The 19,524-nt window shown below is 42.6% G+C and overlaps 1 pseudogene; it reads left to right on the top strand.

The window, feature by feature from the left end:
* The first annotated feature begins 4,455 nt into the window (after positions 1-4,455).
* Positions 4,456-17,793, top strand: LOC133116931 (deoxynucleoside triphosphate triphosphohydrolase SAMHD1-like; annotated as a pseudogene).
* The last annotated feature ends 1,731 nt before the right edge of the window (positions 17,794-19,524 follow it).

Genomic DNA, 19,524 nt, shown 5'->3' with positions numbered 1-19,524 from the left:
GGTCGTTCTTGGTCTCCCGCCCCTGCTCCCTCACATCCGGCTCCTGACATTGTCCTTTCCCAATCAAGGGGGTTTGCACACCATGGACACTGCTGGCTCTCTCTGGAGCTTTTGTGCAGAAGAATAACGTCGTGTTTTCTCCTCCAGCAGAAAGTGAGGCCTGCTGAATGGCCACTGAAAAGACTTCAGCACAGCTTACAACCTGCACTTACCCTCCCTGCCTACCCCTGAAACACTAGGATTCTTGTCGTCTGCCACAATTTCCCCCCATTTTGTCCCCATTTGAAAAAAGACAGTATTTTGTGCACTACGTCTGCTTTGTCTGTGCCATGCCTCTGTAGTCCTGCAGTGGTGGAGAATGCAAGTAAATAACAGTTGATTGGGCTAAGCAGGGGCCAATCCCATCATACTGCTTCTTGATAAACACAAGGTCCTCTGGCAGAAATGAGCAATGTTAGCTCAATGGTGTGGCTCAAGGGCCCAACAGCGGTATTGGTCTACCTCCACCCTCTCATCTACAATCCTCTCCTCCCTGCCATCTGCGGAGTCTTTCTCTCAAATGTCTCCCGATGATGCTGCTACAACCCTCATGTCCTCCCTCTCATCTTCCTTTGACTCTCTGTGTCCCCTCACCACCAAATTAGCTTGGGCCTCCCCCCCCCCAATCCTTGGCTTTCTGATGCTCTACGAGCTGTCCGAACCCAACTGCAGGCAGTGGAGAGAAAATGGAAAAGGTCCTGTCTCCCCAGTGATATGGCTTCCTTCCATGCCTTCACTCCTCTGTCTCTCTAGCTAAATCTTCCTTCTTTCACTCGAAAATTTACGTGGCCGCCTCTAATCCCCGCAAACTGTTTTCAACCTTCTCCTCTCTAGTCCTCATCTAATGACATTCTCCCTTTTCTCTCCTCTCTAATCAACACCTCCCTCTCTTCTGGCACCATACCCTCTTCCCTGAAGAGGGCCAGAGTCACTCCCTCTGCTCTGAGCAACTACCGGCCTGTCTCTCTTCTTCCCTTTCTTGCCAAGACTCTGGAACGGGCGGTCTGCTCCCAACTGTCCACTTATCTTCTTCACAGCAATCTCCATGACCCCAACCAGTCCGGCTTCAAGAGTGGCCACTCCACTGAGACCGCCCTGCTCGCGGTCACTGAGGCATTCCACTCTGCTAAAGCCAAATCCCTCTCCTCTGTTTTCATCTTCCTCGACCTGTCGGCCGCCTTCAATATAGCCAACCATGAGATTCTTCTCTCATCGTTGACTGGGATGGGTGTCACAGGATCTGCACTCGCTTGGTTTTCCTCCTACCTCTCTGGTCGCTCCTACCAGGTGACTTGGAGGGACAGTTCTTGGTCCTCTCCTCTTCTCGCTATACACCATGTCTCTTGGTTCTGTTTTCTCTTCCCATGGCTTTTCTTATCACTCTTACGCCAACTCGGTATTTCCTTCCCCCCCCAATACCCAGGTCACCACAAAGATCTCTGCCTGCTTGGCTGATATCTCTGCGTGGATGACTTCCCACCACCTGAAGCTTAACCTTGCCAAAACTGAGCTTCTCTACATCCCGGCTAAGTCCTCTCTGTCAATCGACCTCTCACTGACTGTTGAGGACTTTGTAGTTTCCTCCTCCCATACGGCAAAGAATCTTGGGGTAACTCTTGATAACTGCCTCACCCTGGCTCCACAAGTATCCTCCACTGCCAGAACCTGCAGGTTCTTTCTCTACAATATACGCCGTATCCGTCATATCCTGGCGGAGAAAGCCACCCAGCTCCTAGTCCAGGCGCTCGTCATTTCCCGCCTGGATTACTGCAACTCCCTCTTAGCCGATCTCCCAGCGTGTGCCATCAAGCCCCTCCAGCTGGTCCAGAATGCTGCAGCCCGCCTGATCACCAGTCAGCCCAGGTCGGCTCATGTCACCCCGCTTCTCATTGGCCTCCACTGGCTTCCTATTGCCGCATGCATCCGATTCAAGGCCCTAGTGTTGGCATTTCAGGCTGCTAAGGGGACTGCCCCACCTTACATACAATCCTTGATCACTCCCTACTCCCCAGCTAGACCACTCCGGTCTGCCAGCTCTGGTCGCCTTATGGTTCCCTCACTACGAGCACCTGCCGGTCGAGCTGCACGTTCATGCCTGTTTTCCGTTCTGGTTCCTCAGTGGTGGAATGACTTGCCTACCACTGTCAGGACAGCAGAATCCCTCCCCCTATTTCGACGCAGACTAAAAACACACCTTTTCAAACTCTACCTTCGCCCTCTCTCCTGATTTCCCCGGCCCCCCTTTCTGATATCCCTATCCCTCTTGTCTAACCCCCCCCCCCCCCCAAAAAAAAAAAAATCAGCACTTCCTATGTATTTTCCTAGTTATGGATGTGATGCTTTGACTTGTGGAAGAACCTATGCACTTGTAAGTCATTGGATTAAAAGTGTCTGCCAAATGACTAAAATGTAAATCTAAATGTAATGGTCTTATTGTGGCAGTTGTCATGTTTCTTATACTTGTTACCATACAATGCAAAGAAGCTGGTTGAGCAGCATGCCTGGTATGAGTTAACTAGTGGAAAGCTTGAGTTGACATTGGGCGCAGCATCTTTCGACGGTTACTCACCCGTCGACAAACAGGAGGACGGATTACACAGCATTTAAATAGCCGGTGGGAAGACATTATAAATTCGACAAGACTTGATCTACAAAGCCCAAGCATTGAATTCGGCTGCCACGGACGAAGTCGTGTTACTGTATGTGAATTAGTTAGTTAGCTTCTGCATTCCTTGGCAATCGACAATCAAGATGCAAGACAGCAAGGTAAAACTGCACTTTTTGCTCAAATGAGCAGACATTTAATACACAGGGGGGAGAGTGATTGTGTTTATTGTGTTTGAAATGGTTCAAATGTGCAGTGATGATTATACACCTCCACATTTGTCTAAAATGGGTCCAAATATATTACTTCTTTAAAATGTTTTGGTGAAAATGTATTGAACAATACTATTGTAGGCAATGAGAACAAAAAAATCATTCCCACAATTACATTGGGGGCGACATTGGCTCAGGTGGTCGTCAGCAGTCGTCTGGCAGTCGGAGGGTTGCCGGTTCAATTCCTACCTTGGGCATGTCAAAGCTGATGAGCTGGTTGGTGCCTTGCATGGCAGCCAATTGCCGTTGGTGTATGACTGAGTGAATGAGAGCTTCAATTGTACAGCACTTTGGATAAAGGCGCTATATGAATGCCAACCATTTACATTGGGGTAAAAGTACAACTAATAAAAAGAAACACTGAAAATGTAATTTTTTAAGAAAAATGAATTGCATGAATGCATGTTTGAAGGCTCATTCCATGATTGTTGATGCTAAACAATGTGTTTAAACTGGTTTGAAGCAACATTATTCTGCAATATTACTTCTTTTAAGGTAACACAAACTTTGAGCAGTGTCACAGTGTTAAACACGATGGCACGATGGAAGGAGCTCTCTGAGATTGTTCGTAGCCGCATTGTAGCCTTACATGATGCCGGTTGGTGACTTGATGAAACAAATCATCTGGTGACATAAAAGTTATGACGTGGCCCCCAGTCCAGACCTTAATCCGATTGAGCAAATCTGGGATTTGCTGGATACCAAGATAAATACATCTGTTGTAACATCGAAAGAATCTCTTTGGAATTAACTTCAAACCATATGGAATGGTTTAACAAGGGAAGAAATATAAAAAATATGTGAACGATTAAATGCAAAGCAAGGGTAAATGCAAGGGTTTTGGCCACACTAGATATTGACTTTTTTCTCCAAAAGAGACTATTTTTTGTTTTCACAATATATTGTTATCTGTTTACTTGTTTTCATCTACATGAACCAATATTACATTAAATAAATACTTGAATAGTACTTGGTTTATGATTTATCTTCATTGTGTTAAGTGTATAATCATCACTGCACACTACTGTATCCATGACCTTCTACAGCACTACTTGTGTGTTACCCTTTCTCTATATTTGCTGTATGTACAGTGTTGTGCAAAAGTCTTATGCACTTGTAAAAAAACATATGTAAAGCGAAGATGGTTTTAGAATAATTAAATTAAAAGTTGAAAAAATATAGAAAAATGTATTATAAAGAGTAGTAAACAGTTAAACTAAATCAATATTTATTTTGACCACCAATAACCTTAAAACCCACATCAAATCTCTTAGGTAAACTGTCTTCTCAGAAAATTGGCTGGTAGGTTGTTTTGAGCAACCTCCGTAACATTTAATCTTTTGGATAATTAATGTTTGTCTCAAATTAGTTATTTTCTACTGACAAACTAATGTAGAAAACAAGAAAATAAATTAGACTTTTTTTTAAATCTAGGCTTTTGCACACTACTGTATTTCATGCCAATAAAGCAAACTCAAGTTTAACTCAATATGGATTGGTCTTCAGCATTTTCCTTTGCTTTGATTCCTCACATCGTTATAGGTGTTCAATGACCCTATCCACGGCTGTATTGAATTGCACCCTTTGCTGGTGAGCATTATTGACACACCTCAGTTCCAGCGTCTGCGCCACCTCAAGCAGCTGGGAGCCACAGACTTTGTTTTCCCGGGAGCCTGCCACACCCGCTTTGAACACTCTATTGGGTACGTCATGTTCCCTTTAAAAGGGCTCAAGTGCCATTTGGGTCTTGCATGGCAAAGGTTTTTATTACCTTAACCAATTTTAATATTTTATTATTTCGGAAATGTTCAATTAATAGCATTTTTACGACAGTCGTGAATGAAGCATAAAACTTAACAATTATGCATTGAAAAATAAAAGCAGGGTATGATTTGGCAGCTCTTAAAAGTGTCAGAGTAAGTATATTTTTGAGTGTGGGTCAAGAGCTTATAGCACAGAGTAGCAGTGTGTGCTAGTTGTCAAGAAGGTGAGTTTGTAACCAAATGATTTGATTCCCAGGGTGGGCCTCTAAAATCCTATCATTGAAAATTGGCATCTAGCTGTGTAAATTGGGTGGATCCACTGGGTGGATCCAATTTGCCTCTGGGTATCCACTTACCAAATAATGTCCTGTAAACAATGTAAAAGAATGTGGTCTTTCTGGCAGGGTGTGCTACCTGGCAGGAGAACTGATGAATGCCCTGAAACAGCGCCAGCCTGAGCTGAATATTACTGAGAACGACATACTGTGTGTCCAGATAGCAGGACTGTGCCACGACCTTGGTATGTTTCACAGCCCCTCCGTCAATACATCTTCCTCTTACCCTAAACAGTTGGTATTGTCAGGGACCAGAACAGTAACCCAGTAGTGAAAACACAGGAGTAAGCTTTCAAGTCTTAATTTTCTTTGCAGCAGAGTAAACAGGCAAAGGTCGATAGCCAGCAAAAGGTAGCAACAGAGAACAGGCAGTTTGTAAACGAGAGTCCATGCAATGGGTTGGTACACCAGCAAACCGATATATCAGGGATAATCCAATACGAAGTCAAAGTCACAGGCAAAGGGTTGATAACACACCGGCAGTCCAAACAAAAACAGAATCCCGAAACAAAAACCGAGAAGCCAAACAGGGCCGAAAAACCTCAGAAGGATAAATCTAGAGCTGGAGGTCTAAGACAAAACAGGCCGTAATGGCAATCAATCAGAAATAAGAGAGTATGGTCAGGACACAAAACAATCTGGCAACAATCTGGGAGTTTAATACATGGACATAACAAGCATGATAACGAGGAACAGGTGAGTCGAATGATAGGAGACAGAAAGGAAGTACACATAAGGACTGGAAAGGCGGAGACACAAAATAAAACACAGATGAAATGAATGAATGAATGGAACAACCAGGAAACAGACTATGGTAAATACAGAGGGAATGAATACACGGAAAAGCTAACAACTTAGACAAAAACTGACAATGAAAAACATAGAACCTGACAGGTATTGGCTTTAGCCATAAGTAAATATAATGCAAGTCAGTTGCCCTCACCAGTACAGGGAATGTACTACAATACAATTCTGTTATTGTCCCTTGAAGGGCAATTTGCAGAAAGGTTTAAAAGAACACAGAACACACAAGTTAAAAGAACACTTAAAATGACAGCCGTAAGGGAGTCAACAAAACATACACTCACCAAGCACTTTATTAGGAACATTGTTACTTTATTACACCTACATACTCATGCGATTATCTGATCAGCCAATTGTGTGGCAGCAATGCAATGCATATTATCATGTAGACATGGATCATGAGCTTCAGGTAATGTTCACATCAACCATCAGAATGGTAAAAAATGTGATCTAAATGACTTTGACTGTGGAATTGTTGGTGGCAGTCAGGGTGGTTTGAGTATCTCAGAAACTGCTGATCTCCTTGGATTTTCACACACACTAGTCTCTAGAGTTTGCAAAGAATGGTGCAAAAAAATTATAATCCAGTGACCAGTTCTGCAGACATAAATGCCTTGTTAATGAGAGGATTGCCAGACTGGTCAAAGCTGACAGGAAGGTGACAGTAATGCAAATAACCACACATTATAACAGTGGTATGCAGAAGAGCATCTCTGAACACACAGCACTAAGTGAATAGGCTACAGCAGGAGAAGTCTAAAAAATAAGTCTAATAAATACCGTATAAAGTTCTCGGTGAGTGTAGACCTATAGCCATGAAGTGAATAAACTAAATATGTACCAGTTCTCAAAGTTAATATTAAGTTTATATAATATGTAGGGTGCATTATCAGGTTGAAATAAATAAAAAGTATGATTACTTGTGCTTGTTCGGCAGATTAATGGTTCTCTTGTACTTGAGCTTGGGTACCCTGAATCCACGCCAAGTTGGAAGGACCTCAAACTTACTGTTCACCACATTCTCAATTTTCATCTCCTGCAGCCCAACCATAGTTTTCATTCCATTCCAAGCCAATCTCAAATTTGATCCAAGCCTACCCTCAATTTTTTCCTTATACATTTATGATTTCTCTTTCGGCAGCCTCATCATTGGGATGCTCTTTGGTCAATAAACCCTCCTGTGACTTATTAACCTAAGGCTTATTGTTGGGATAAATCTTCACTAGTTTTGAAGAAATCACAGCATTCTCCCAAACAAACGACCCTGTTGGTGCTGGGTGCGGTCATCTGTCCAGACGTCCTCAAATCTGTGTCCATGTCTGAGCCCTAACATGCATCTTCTGTCAGGTTGAAACGGAACACTAATTCGCCTACACTGTCTGTTGATTTGCATCTCTTTCCTTATCGAAGTTGGAGGATAATGTAGTCACGTTATTGGTTGATTTTGTTGCTATCTTTAACCCCTTCCCCGGCGGAGACGAGTATATACGCTTTTACCGAATGTGTTTTTTTCAGTCACGGACGAGTCTAAACACTTTTATTTTCAAAATAAAATTTCAACCACAAAAATGGGAAAAAAATGAAATACATAATCAGCATAAAAAATACTATATTAAATATAATAAAATGAAAATCATCTGAAAATGACAGGTTTTTTCCAAAATAATTGGCGGGGAAAGGGGTTAAAAGTTGAAAAAAGTCTGCTATAAGGAGGGTCATCTTCCCTATTGTAATATATTTTATTATTCTTTGGTTTTTATTTTTCCCCAATTGTTATAGTATATATTTTTATAGTGACAGTTCTTATCCCCTCTTTCATCCCTCTTGCTGTGGTCAGGACATGGCCCTTTTTCCCACATGTTTGATGGAATGTTCATCCCAAGAGCACACCCGGTTTTGGGATGGAAGGTATTTTTCAACTTCTTCTCTTTTGTGTCCTGTTCTTTTGTTGCCTGTATTTTTGCTTTTACATTACTCTATAAACCACACAATGCGTATCGGTTCATGCTGGTGCTTATGCTTATGCTTATCCTTAATGCTGTCTGTCTGTCTGTCTGTCTGTGCGTGCTCTAGCATGAGACTGCATCTGTGAAAATGTTAGATCACCTGATCGAGGTAAACGGTCTGGAGCCAGTGATGACGCGTCATGGGCTGAACCTGCCTGAGGATTTGGCGTTTATTAAGGAACAGATCGACGGACCCCTGACGAACCCTTTTGCTCCCGACCAGGTGCGTCTCTACGATAACCTGGGGTGGCCTGTAGCGTAGTGGTTAAGGTAAATGACTGGGATAGGCAAGGTTGGTGGTTCTAATCCCAGTCTAGCCACCATAAGATCCACACAGCCAGTGGACCCTTGATCAAGGCCCTTGACCCTGCATTGCTCCAGGGGAGGATTGTCTCCTGCTTCGTCTAATCAACTGTACGTCGCTCTGGATAAGAGCGCCTGCCAAATGCCGAAAATGTAATGTAACCCAAACACACAGGCCTGCTCTCTATTCTTACATATCTCTTCTCTAGTGGCTTTTTGTGTGCTAGGTTCCAAATATTGTTTTTTCTCATCTCTACAGTGGCCATATCAAGGAAGACAGGAAGAAAAATCTTTCTTGTATGAGATTGTGGCCAACAACAACAATGGAATTGATGTGGACAAGTTCGATTATCTTGCTAGGTGAGTGATTTTGGTAGAAGTGCACTTTATGGAAATTCTGGGGCTGATATCAATATCTTCTCATACGCTAGGCTGATTTCCTGCAACAAAGTTCCCACCTTCTGCACTACAAGAAAGATATAGTGGTGCTCGAAAACGTTCAAAGAAGGGCAACCAGATTGACATCAGAAAGATTCAAGATGCTTAATCTCTTTAAGATTGGTAAAGGGAGATGTAGGGGTGTAATAAGGACCCATTACTCAGACTTCATGGGGACTAATAAGGAAAGCTAGATCATGAGACTTAGGGGTGATTTGATTGAGGCTTTTACATTTCTTAAAGGGATTAACTAAGTGAAGTACAGGCAATTATTCAGGAGTTTGGTTAGCAGAACGAGGGGGCATATTTGGAAATGAGAAAATAATTTTTTTTTTTTAAATTCACAGAGAGTATGTGGAATAGCTTGCCAGGACATAGTGTAGTGGAGCCAGAAACATAAGGTTTTGAAGGCCAGGATTTATAAATAGATACTATTTAGTGGTACTATTTACTGGCAGTCTGGAGTTGCTTGTCATCATATCATCATGGTCCATCATACACATTCCCCCCATTTTAAAAGACCAAAAGTAATTGCACAGTTGGCTTCTCCGCTTTTTCTGATTACTTGTGTGTTCAATCACTTCCTTAGTACAGGTATAAGAAATCGGCCAGTATCTAGTCCTGATTCTAGGATTGCCATTGGAGTGACCACGAGGACCAGAGTTAATGAGCCAGCATGCATGGCAGCCATGCATGCCTAAATGGTAACACCGCCACCACCATGTTACACAGATGAAGGGGTTTGCTTTGGATCATGGGCAGATGGTGGCCACTTTTGGCCTACTCCCTTTTTGCCATCACATTGTTACAAGTCAATCTTGATCTTGTCTTTCCAAAATACCTTTTTCCAGAACTCTGCAGCCTCCTTTAGGTTCTTATTAGGAAGCTGTAATCTGGCCATCCTGTTTTTCCTGCTTACTAATGGTTTGCATCTTGCAGTGTGGCCTCTGTATTTCTGTTATCTTCTGCAGACAGTAGTCACATCCACACCTGCATGATGAAGAGTGTTTCTGATCTGCTAGACAGGTGTTTTTTTGGTTTTTCTTTATTTGGTCATCAACTGTACACCTCTTTCTTCTTCGGCAGCTCCTTTTACTGAGCTCACCAGTTCTTAATTATGTTCCAACTAGTTTATTTTGGTAAGCCTAATATATCGCTGATGGACTTTTCCTATTTCTCAGCTTCATAATTGCTTCTTTGACTGTGAACTGTCACTGACAACTCTGGTCCTCATGTTGACAAATTCCAATGACAGACTCCAAAGGCAATCCAAAGCCTATAATCAAGACTTGATACTGAAATCTTTCTTATACCTGCACTAAGGAAGCGATTGAATACACCTATCACATCAGAACAGCTGAGAAGCCAACTGTCCAATTACATTTGGTTTCCTAAAATGGGGGGACTATGTATAAAAAAGGATACAATTCCTATATAGATCACCTGATGACGTACATACAGTACCTTCAAATTGAAGGTGACAGTCTGTATTTTAATCTCATTTTATTCATTAAAAAAAGTGAATAAAGTGCAGATATTTTTAAATAGCTTTTAGTCCCATATTTCAAATGTATGCATTATTCTTTTACAGGAAGCAAAGAAAAGGAATATTAATCTGTCTACATTTTTCTCTTCGAACTCAACCACTTACTGTATAAACTGAATAAATATTTCAAGATTTAACTTCACTTTAAATGACTGAACTAATATTTAGTTGCATAACCATTGTTTTTGATAACTGCTGTGCATCTGCGTTGCATCGAGTCAACCAACTTCTGCCACCTAGAAACAGGTATTTCAGCCCAGGATGAACAAACTACATTCCACAGTTCCTGTGAATTTTTGGGTTTTGCTTCAGAAACTGCATTTTTAATGTCACCCCACAAGTTTTCAATGGGGTTGAGGTTGGGGGATTGAGCTGGCCAGTCCATTATCTCAATCCTTTTTGTCTGGAACCAAGATGTTGCTCACTTACTCATGTGTTTGGGGTTGTTGTCTTGTTGAAACACCCATTTCTGAAGTACTGTCGATGAACACTGAATAACAATTTTACTCTCATCAGTCCACAGAATGTTACGCCATTTCCCTTTGGGCCAATCGATGTGTTCCTTGGCAATTTTTTACCGATTGTGCACATGCGGTTTTTTCAACAATGGTGCTTTACGGGCGGCTTCTTGCTGATAGCTTAGCTTCGATCATCCTGACTAACAGCACTTGTAATTGTAGATCATCTTTGATCTTTCTGGAACTGATGAATGGCTGAATCTTTGCCATTCTGACTACTCTTCGATCCGTTTTAACAGTAGTTGCTCGTTTTCTTCCATGTGTTTCGGGTTTTTGTTGCTATTTTAAAGCATTTGAGATAATTTTAGCCAAGCATCCTATAATTTGCTGCACTTCTTTATACGTTTTCCCCTCTCCAACTTTTTAATAAAATGACGTTGGTCCTCCGAACAATGTTTCTTAGCAATTCAGAAGGAAATATATTTTATGACAATGTGCGAAACATTTGCTTCCCTTCTTCCTTAATAAAGGACAATTAATGACATCTGTTTTTATTTAAATCCACACTGCTATTATTTTGAACATGCCCCTTTCAATGAATGAGTCAATTACTCAGAACAAGCAACGTGCATGTCATGACAGTTGGGTCTGTTTGCCAGTCAATGATTAATTTAATTAAATTTTTTTAACCAATATCCAATTTCCATAATCTTTACAAACTTCTCTCTTTGCCATTAGAGACTCCTACTACCTGGGCATGAAAAATAGCTTTGACCACCGACGCTACCTGAAATTTTTACGTGTGTGTGAGGTGGACGGATTGAAGCACATCTGCCCTAGAGACAAGGTACTGGTGCCACCATGCAGAGACTAGGACCCCACACACCACATTGTGAAATGGAATCTATTGTATCTGTAAGCCTTGCACGAACCCAACGACAGAATTTAGCGAGGGTGAAGGTATCTGTGTGCTTGTCCTTCTGACCTGAATGAGGTTAGTAGGGTTAAATGTTAATGGTTAATGACTACATCAGCCAATAAATAAACCAAGTTACAAAGACAGTAGTACCACTCTATGTGGTGGGAATTTTAATTTATTCCTGTAAGAAAACACTCAGAGACAGAGACAGTACATAAAATCCAATCTTTACTATGCGCATAGGGTCCAAGTTACATGCAAAAACAAGGACAAAGGTTTTTCTCCTTTGTCTGGATATTTGTATGTGCAGAGCACAACAAATGTACGCCCCCTTTGAATATTAATATTCCCAATGATCAATATTCAAAGACAATCCACCACTCTTCTCCTTACAACAGATTGTTTATTCATATCTCCCCCTTCAAGGTACTGTCTATGCAGATACATGTTCTCAAAACATTCCAGCATGATGTATACGCAGGGGCCTGTGCAATTAACTGCGCGTCTGAGAAATCTATCTTATCTTGTTTTAACTCCCTATTTCCAGGAAGATAATCCCCATGGTAGCTTCCGTCATGAGGTCTTGTGTTTTTGGTTCTGCAGGCTCTCAGGCACCAAGACAAGATAGTCCAGAACACACAGTTAATGGCCGTGGCCCATGGTACAGACAGGGAGAGACATCTCCACTCACACAGTTACAGAAAATAATATTCATTAGCACAAAGAAAGTTATGGTACTTTAACAATTATGTATGATCTGGATCACTCCAGCATAAGCAACAATAATAGGATAAGTAATTAATAATAAAATAATCACATGAATATATAATTTCAACAACACTCTGCCTTCCGCTTTCTACTGGTCCGGGCATCTCCACAATAGGGCCAATAAATCTACCTTTGTATTTATTATCTGACTCCATTTTAATAACAATTTAGATGAGTTATCTAGGTTTGGAAGATTTCTTATTTATAATTTAGACTTGATCGCTAAAGGAATCCTGTACCGTAACAGACTCCCTGAATAGTCCTCTGCATGTCTCACAAGCTGGCTAGATATCTACAGTCATTACAGAGGTCGCAGGAATAACTGCTATTGGGTGTAGCTGATGGCGGCTCAGGGACCCAAGAAGACCAACATTAGCTATGACTGTTCTTGACATGAATGAACTGACTAGCGGAGGCGATTGATTTACTGTCAGAGGCCTACGGGTGCAATATGCCATGATACATTAAGCGTAAATTTGCAACCTCCCTAGACCAACTCTAGGGAGTAACCAACAATGTATTTTATCAGGCAGGTTACTTACTTAATCACATTCAATTCCAAATTAAATATAAATAAAAGTTTTACAAGAGAAACCAAATTGTCTTAAAAGTCATACCTGACAAAGGCTATACGCACTATGTGGGTCTGGCTATAGACACCACAACAAAATCTACATGCATTATGTGCATGGGAATCTGACTACATTCTCCAGTATATAAAAACGACACTAAATAAAAGCACAAACCAGGCCTTTGATTTTTGATAGGATTTTATCAGGGGGGTCGAAGCAAATTACTTTCACTGGGACAGATACTCGCCATTCCCATCAGAAGCTGAAGACCTAGTTTAAGTATCTTTGTATTTTAGAATCAAACAAGTCTCATGCATTGCACATGGATTGTACTTGCACCAAACTTCCCTTTTGCTGATATGATTCATTATTTTGATATACTTTTGTTTTGCCATTATGATGCGTATGTTAATCGTATGGTTTTGTGAGCACCTTGCCAATTTCTGTTGGTTCCAGGAAATGGAAAATTTGTACGACATGTTCTACACACGGTATAGCCTTCATCGCCGGGCCTGCCGGCACAAAGTGGGAAACATCATCGCAACAATGTGAGTACCTTCACACTTTTCCAAAAAGACCCCAGCTCATACTGGGGAACCATGTCCAATATTGCTTTGTCATAATGATATAAATGTAAACAGTGATGGCTTCTCTTGTCTACAGGATAACAGAGGCTTTTGTGAAGGCTGACAACCACATTGAGCTCATAGGCTCTGATGGCCAGACTTTCTCCCTCTCCACTGCCATTGAGGATATGGGGGCTTATACCAAACTCACCGGTTAGGCACTTTACTTACCTGTTATTTAGTGATGGAAGGCTCTCATATTGCTGAGATTTAATGGAAGAGCAGCAAATTAAGTGCCCTTTAAAACACAATGGTATCAAATTTACTAAAGTGCAGGTGCTATCTGCATCACCTATATGCAGCCCAAGTTTTTGAAAATTGTTTAGCTCTTGAGAACGTTTAGGCTTAAGAATTAAGACTACACCTGATAATAATAATAAGAAGAAGAACCCCCCCCCCCCCCCCCCATTCCCTTTTCAGACCACATCTTCCAGGAGATCCTGTACTCCTCGTCTGACGAGCTGGCTGAGGCTCGGGACATCCTGCAAAACATCAATTGTCGCAAGATCTACAAGTTTTTGGGCAAGATCCGACCCAAGAATCCTGTGGCAGACACATCGGTGAGACTAGATGAACCAGTCTGTAGACACTGTAAAATGGGGGAGAGAGTGAAAGAAGGAGATGGTGGGAATGACAGGGAGCCTTGACAGAGCATTTCTAACACAATCAGTGCCTTTATACCTCTGTCTACTTTCTGTCACTGTTCTGTAGTAGGTCTTTCATCACTCTGACTCGGGTGGTCCATTTTTCTTCAGGAAGTGCGCGCCGCGATAGCAGCCAGCATTGCTCAAGCCTTGCCTGACGGCAGAACAGGTGTAACACTTCAGGCTGAAGATTTCGAAGTCACTGTGAGTCAAATGTCTACAATAATGCCTCTTTGCAACTGTTCTCTGATTGAAACCTTATGTACACCATGCAGGTCAGTTATAATTATTATAAGAATTCCATTTCCAAATACTTCATACTACATCATGGCACTATTGTATTTAACAATGCGAAACTGGAAACCTGGAAACCATTTACTTTTACATTTCTGCTTGGCCTGCGTTTAACCATGTTTTGAAATGTTCATGTTTGTCAGCCTTGACTGTGGTTACCAGTCAAGATGCTAAGATGCTATGCTAAATTTATCACAATATATTTATCAAGCATTGTGAAGCACACATTTCATCTCTGTTGGATTAGAGTTGGCTTTGAGCATACTTGGTCATATGGCAAGGTGAGAAACAATGTTTACATTGAGAATTGATTTCATGGCATACTCTTTTCAAGGTTCAGATACTCACAGCCACACCACATTGCAAAACTGGGCTGTAATCCAAACCCAGCCATGTTTTTATTTTTTAAATTATTTTTCTCATTTGGCAGACGCTTTTATTCCAAAGCAATTTACAAGTGCATAGGTTCTTCCACAAGTTAAAGCATCACATCCATAACTAGTAAAATACACATGAATTTTAGAAGTTGTTCTAAACATATAGTCATCATTGAAGTGCAATTGTTTTTGTTTTATTTTTGGGGGGCGGGGGCGTAGACAAGAGGGATAGGGATATCAGAAACGGGGGCGGGGGAAATCAGGAGGGAGGACTAAGGTACAGTTTGAAAAGGTGTGTTTTTTGTCTGCATCGAAATAGGGGGAGGGATTCTGCTGTCCTGACAGTGGTAGGCAAGTCATTCCACTACTGAGGAACCAGAACGGAAAACAGGCGTGAACATGCAGCTCGACCACCAGGAGCTCGTAGTGAGGGAACCATAAGGCGACCAGAGCTGGCAACTGGGGACTTGGGGACTAGTGGTCTAGCTGGGGAGTAGGGAGTGATTAAGCATTGTATGAAAGGTGGGGCAGTCCCCTTAGCAGCCTGAAATGCCAATACTAGGGCCTTGAATCAGATGCGTGCGGCAATAGGAAGCCAGTGGAGGCCAATGAGGAGCGGGGTGACATGAGCCGACCTGGGCTGACTGGTCATCAGGCGGGCTGCAGCATTTTGGACCAGCTGGAGGGGCTTGATGGCATAAACTGGGAGACCGGCTAGGAGGGAGTTGCAGTAATCCAGGCGGGAAATGACGAGTGCCTGGACTAGGAGCTGGGTGGCTTTCTCCGCCAGGATATGACGGATACGGCGTATATTGTAGAGAAAGAACCTGCAGGTTCTGGCAGTGGAGGATACTTGTGGAGCCAGGGTGAGGCAGTTCAAGATTCTTTGCCGTACGGGAGGAGGTAACTAAAAAGTCCTCAACAGTCAGTGAGAGGACGATTGTCAGAGAGGACTTAGCAGGGATGTAGAGAAGCTCAGTTTTGGCAAGGTTAAGCTTCAGGTGGTGGGAAGTCATCCACGGAGAGATATCAGCCAAGCAGGCAGAGATCTGTGTGGTGACCTGGGTATCGGGGGTGAAGAAAATCAAGAGTTGGGTGTCATCGGCGTAAGAGTGATAAGAAAAGCCATGGGAAGAGACAGAGTGTATAGGGAGAAGAAGAGAGGACCATGAACTGAGCCCTGTGGGACTCCAGTTTGTAGGGGTTGAGGGTCAGAGACTGAGCCCCTCCAAGTCACCTGGTAGGAGCGACCAGAGAGGTAGGAGGAAATCCAGAGCAGAGGGGTCAAGAGTAGGTTTTTTTAGCAGGGGAGTGACTCTGGCCCTCTTCAGGGAAGAGGGCATGGTGCCGGAACAGAGGGCGGTGTAGCAGCAGGGTTGTAGCAGCATCGTCGGGAGACAGTCGAGAGAAAGACTCCGCGGATGGTAGTGAGCAGAGGATTGTAGATGAGAGGGTGGAGGTAGACAGGTGGCATAGGTTCCGCCAACAGGTGATAGTGGATGGTGGGAGAGATGGATGAGTGTTAGAGGAGAGTGGAAGAGAAAAAGAGATGAAGGAGTGGTCAGATATATGGAATGGTGTTACAGAGAGGTTGGTTGTTGTGCAGCTTGTGAAGATGAGGTCAAGAAGGTTGCCTGCTTTGTGGGTGGGAGGGGAAAGTGTGAGGGTAAGGTCAAAAGAGAAAGGTGGACTGGGGGACTGGCCCCAGGTTGAAGTCACCCAGGAGGATCAGGGGAGTGCCATTGACTGGTGAGGAGCTAAGGAGGATGTCCATCTCATCCAAGAAGCTCCCCAAAGGACCCGGGGGGCGATAAACAACAATAATAAAGAGTTTGCATGGGAAAGTAACAGAAACCGCATGAAATTAAAAAGAGAAGAAGGAGAAGGATGAGGAGAAGACACTAGATCTCCATGAGGATGAGATTAGGAGACCTGTGCCACCTCCTCTGCCAGAGGTTCTGGGTGTGTGGGAAACACAGAAGGCAGAGCAAAGGGCAGCCGAGATGGCTGTGTTCTCTGGTGAGAGCCACATTTCAGTTAAAGCAAGAAAGTCAAGGTTGAGGTGGGAGGCATAGGCTGATATGAAGTCTGCTTTCTGAACGGCGGACTGGCAGTTCCAGAGGCTACCAGCCACACAGAGATCAACACCAGCGGATCTGGGAGGGAAGATGAGGTTCAAGATATTCCGGCCATGTTGGCGCGAATGTGTGTATGTGTGTGTATAATCTCTTTGTCATTAAACTGCCAAATTGTGGCGTGAGAGCAGATTTTCAGTTCAGCGCATGTCTGTCACATCTTGCCAATTATGCTTTTTTTGTGCTATAGTATCCCATATCTTTTTAATGTTCACCTACCAGCCATATTTCTTTGTTTTATAATTGGGTGAAGTCTCACTCTCTGTTTTCATCCGAGTGATTTCACTGTTCTTGGCAATGTTATTTTTACAGAGACTGACAATATACAGAGTCAATTCCTTATCTGTCCTCTGGTTTTCTTTTTTGAGAATGTTGTTTGTTCACAATGCTGCTAGAGCCAGCCTTGGCATAATAGTCTCCGTTTCATGCTAATAACACAATTTTTAGTAATTTTGGCATGCTTTCTGTGTGTGCTCTTTTGTTCCCTTTTTACTCCTGCAGATTATTAACATGGATTATGGGATGAAAAACCATAACCTGATCAATAACGTGTATTTTTACACCAAGAATGACCCCACAAATGCCAGAATCATCAACGAAGACGAGGTAGGAGGTTATTTGGGCTTCTGTATAATTCTGGAAAATTTTTGGATAGACAGGAAGTACAGGATGAATCCTATTTTCCTTGAATCATGTCCGTCCATCATTTGTGCATTTCCTGATGCCTGGCAGTGGACCGTCTTGCCCACAGGTGTCCCAGCTCCTTCCGAAGACGTTTGCTGAACAACTGGTCCGGGTCTACTGCAAGAAGACTGATGACATAAACTTTCAGGCAGCCAAGATCTACTTTGAGGAGTGGCGTAAACGTCCCCGCTTGAGCGAAGGTTAAACATCCATCCTCTAGCACAGCCCTTTTCCCCACCAATATGGTGCCTTATCCACAGATTATCATTTGAAAACAACATAATAAACATAATTCCATCCATCCATCCATTATCTTAACCCGCATATCCTGAACAGGGTCGCAGGGGGGCTGGAGCCTATCCAAGCATACATTGGGCGAAAGGCAGGAATACACCCTGGACAGGTCGCCAGTCCATCACAGGGCACACACACCATTCACTCACACACTTATACCCACTGGCAATTTAGACTCTCCAGTCAGCCTAACCTGCATGTCTTTGGACTGTGGGAGGAAACCTGAGTACCCGGAGGAAACCCACGCAGACACGGGGAGAACATGCAAACTCCGCACAGAGAGGCCGACGGGGATTCGAACCCAGGACCTCCTTGCTGTGAGGTGGCAGTGCTACCCACTGCACCATCCGTGCCGCCTAATAAATATAATTATCTTATGTATTACTTTTGGGAGAATTAAGTGTTTTTAGTTTTTTAACTAGTGCTAGTTTCAGATTGGTCGGCTGTACATCACGACCAATGACAGAGTAGCTTCTTAATTCCCTTGAAGATATGACATCACTCTGATGAATAGCCTGTTTGCGTGACACAGCACTCACATTGGTGATTTATTGAATGGAGCCTTGCCTGTTGTTTGACTTGTAGTATCTGTGTTCAAATCCATGAATGCATCTTTGTAAACTCTTTGAAGATCAATGCATTTTTGAAGCAGCCTTAGTTGGGCAACAGAAATTGTATTGGGAGATGCTTGACAAGGCTGTCCTGGAAAAATGCTAGTATGAGGGATGTGAATCATATAACAGTCATTTAGTTTAATGCAGTAGAATAATTGCATCCCTCACTGACATTTTGTCACTCGTTTAGAATCTAGATGTGCCTGGCCTGAAGCTGATGGAGTGCTGAGATGATGATGAAGATGAAGGTGGTCGTCTGAGGGGGCATCTTATTTACATATATATTTGTGTTTTTTGGGGAATAGTGCCTTGACTGCAAAAGTAAAACTCTTCTATATAGCAGGTGGTGGTGTTCAGATGGGAGATGGCTGTGCATAAACTAAAGGGAAGATTATAAAGAAAATGTATTCAGCGACATATGACGCATTCTGCCCAGGAAACATGTGGCGTATGTATCAAACTGCCGCACGGGACTAGAACCGCAGTACGCATGTGATCTAGGTGACTCACTCCAAGCTGAGCTTATGTTAGTGCGTATGCATTCAGTGATGGATCCCGCAAATAAAGGGAGGAGGTATTATAAGTGTGGCTGATTCTGTATTCCGTTGAATTTACAAAAGTTAACCAATTGTACCTGAAATTTCTCCACCTCTAAAGAGCAAACGTAAACTGAGACACAAGACAGAAACACAGATCTAGGCTGTGAAGATATACTGAAATAATCTTTGCAGCAAGACCACTATTTCAACCCCCAGAGCGAGAAATCATCAAACAGATTATTAATAGTAAATATCATTTAATGATGTCAGCCAAGCAATAATTAAGGCTGGGTGTTTGTCACAGAAAATATTTACCAAATAATTTATTAAATTAAGCAATATCACATGCAAAGCAATTGGAAGCGACTGGAATAACGTGCTCAACTGTAGTGACAGTAACTGAAGTAAAAATAAATCTATGTCCATCACAGAAAGAACGTGCCTTTGTTTTGATTAGTTATCCTCGAAAACAATCGCGGAGAAGAAACT

The sequence above is a fragment of the Conger conger genome, chromosome 17, assembly GCF_963514075.1.
Source record: "Conger conger chromosome 17, fConCon1.1, whole genome shotgun sequence".
In the NCBI taxonomy this organism is placed as follows: domain Eukaryota; kingdom Metazoa; phylum Chordata; class Actinopteri; order Anguilliformes; family Congridae; genus Conger; species Conger conger.
Note: the sequence above shows the minus strand (reverse complement) of the source record. Positions and strands in the feature narration are given on the sequence as shown.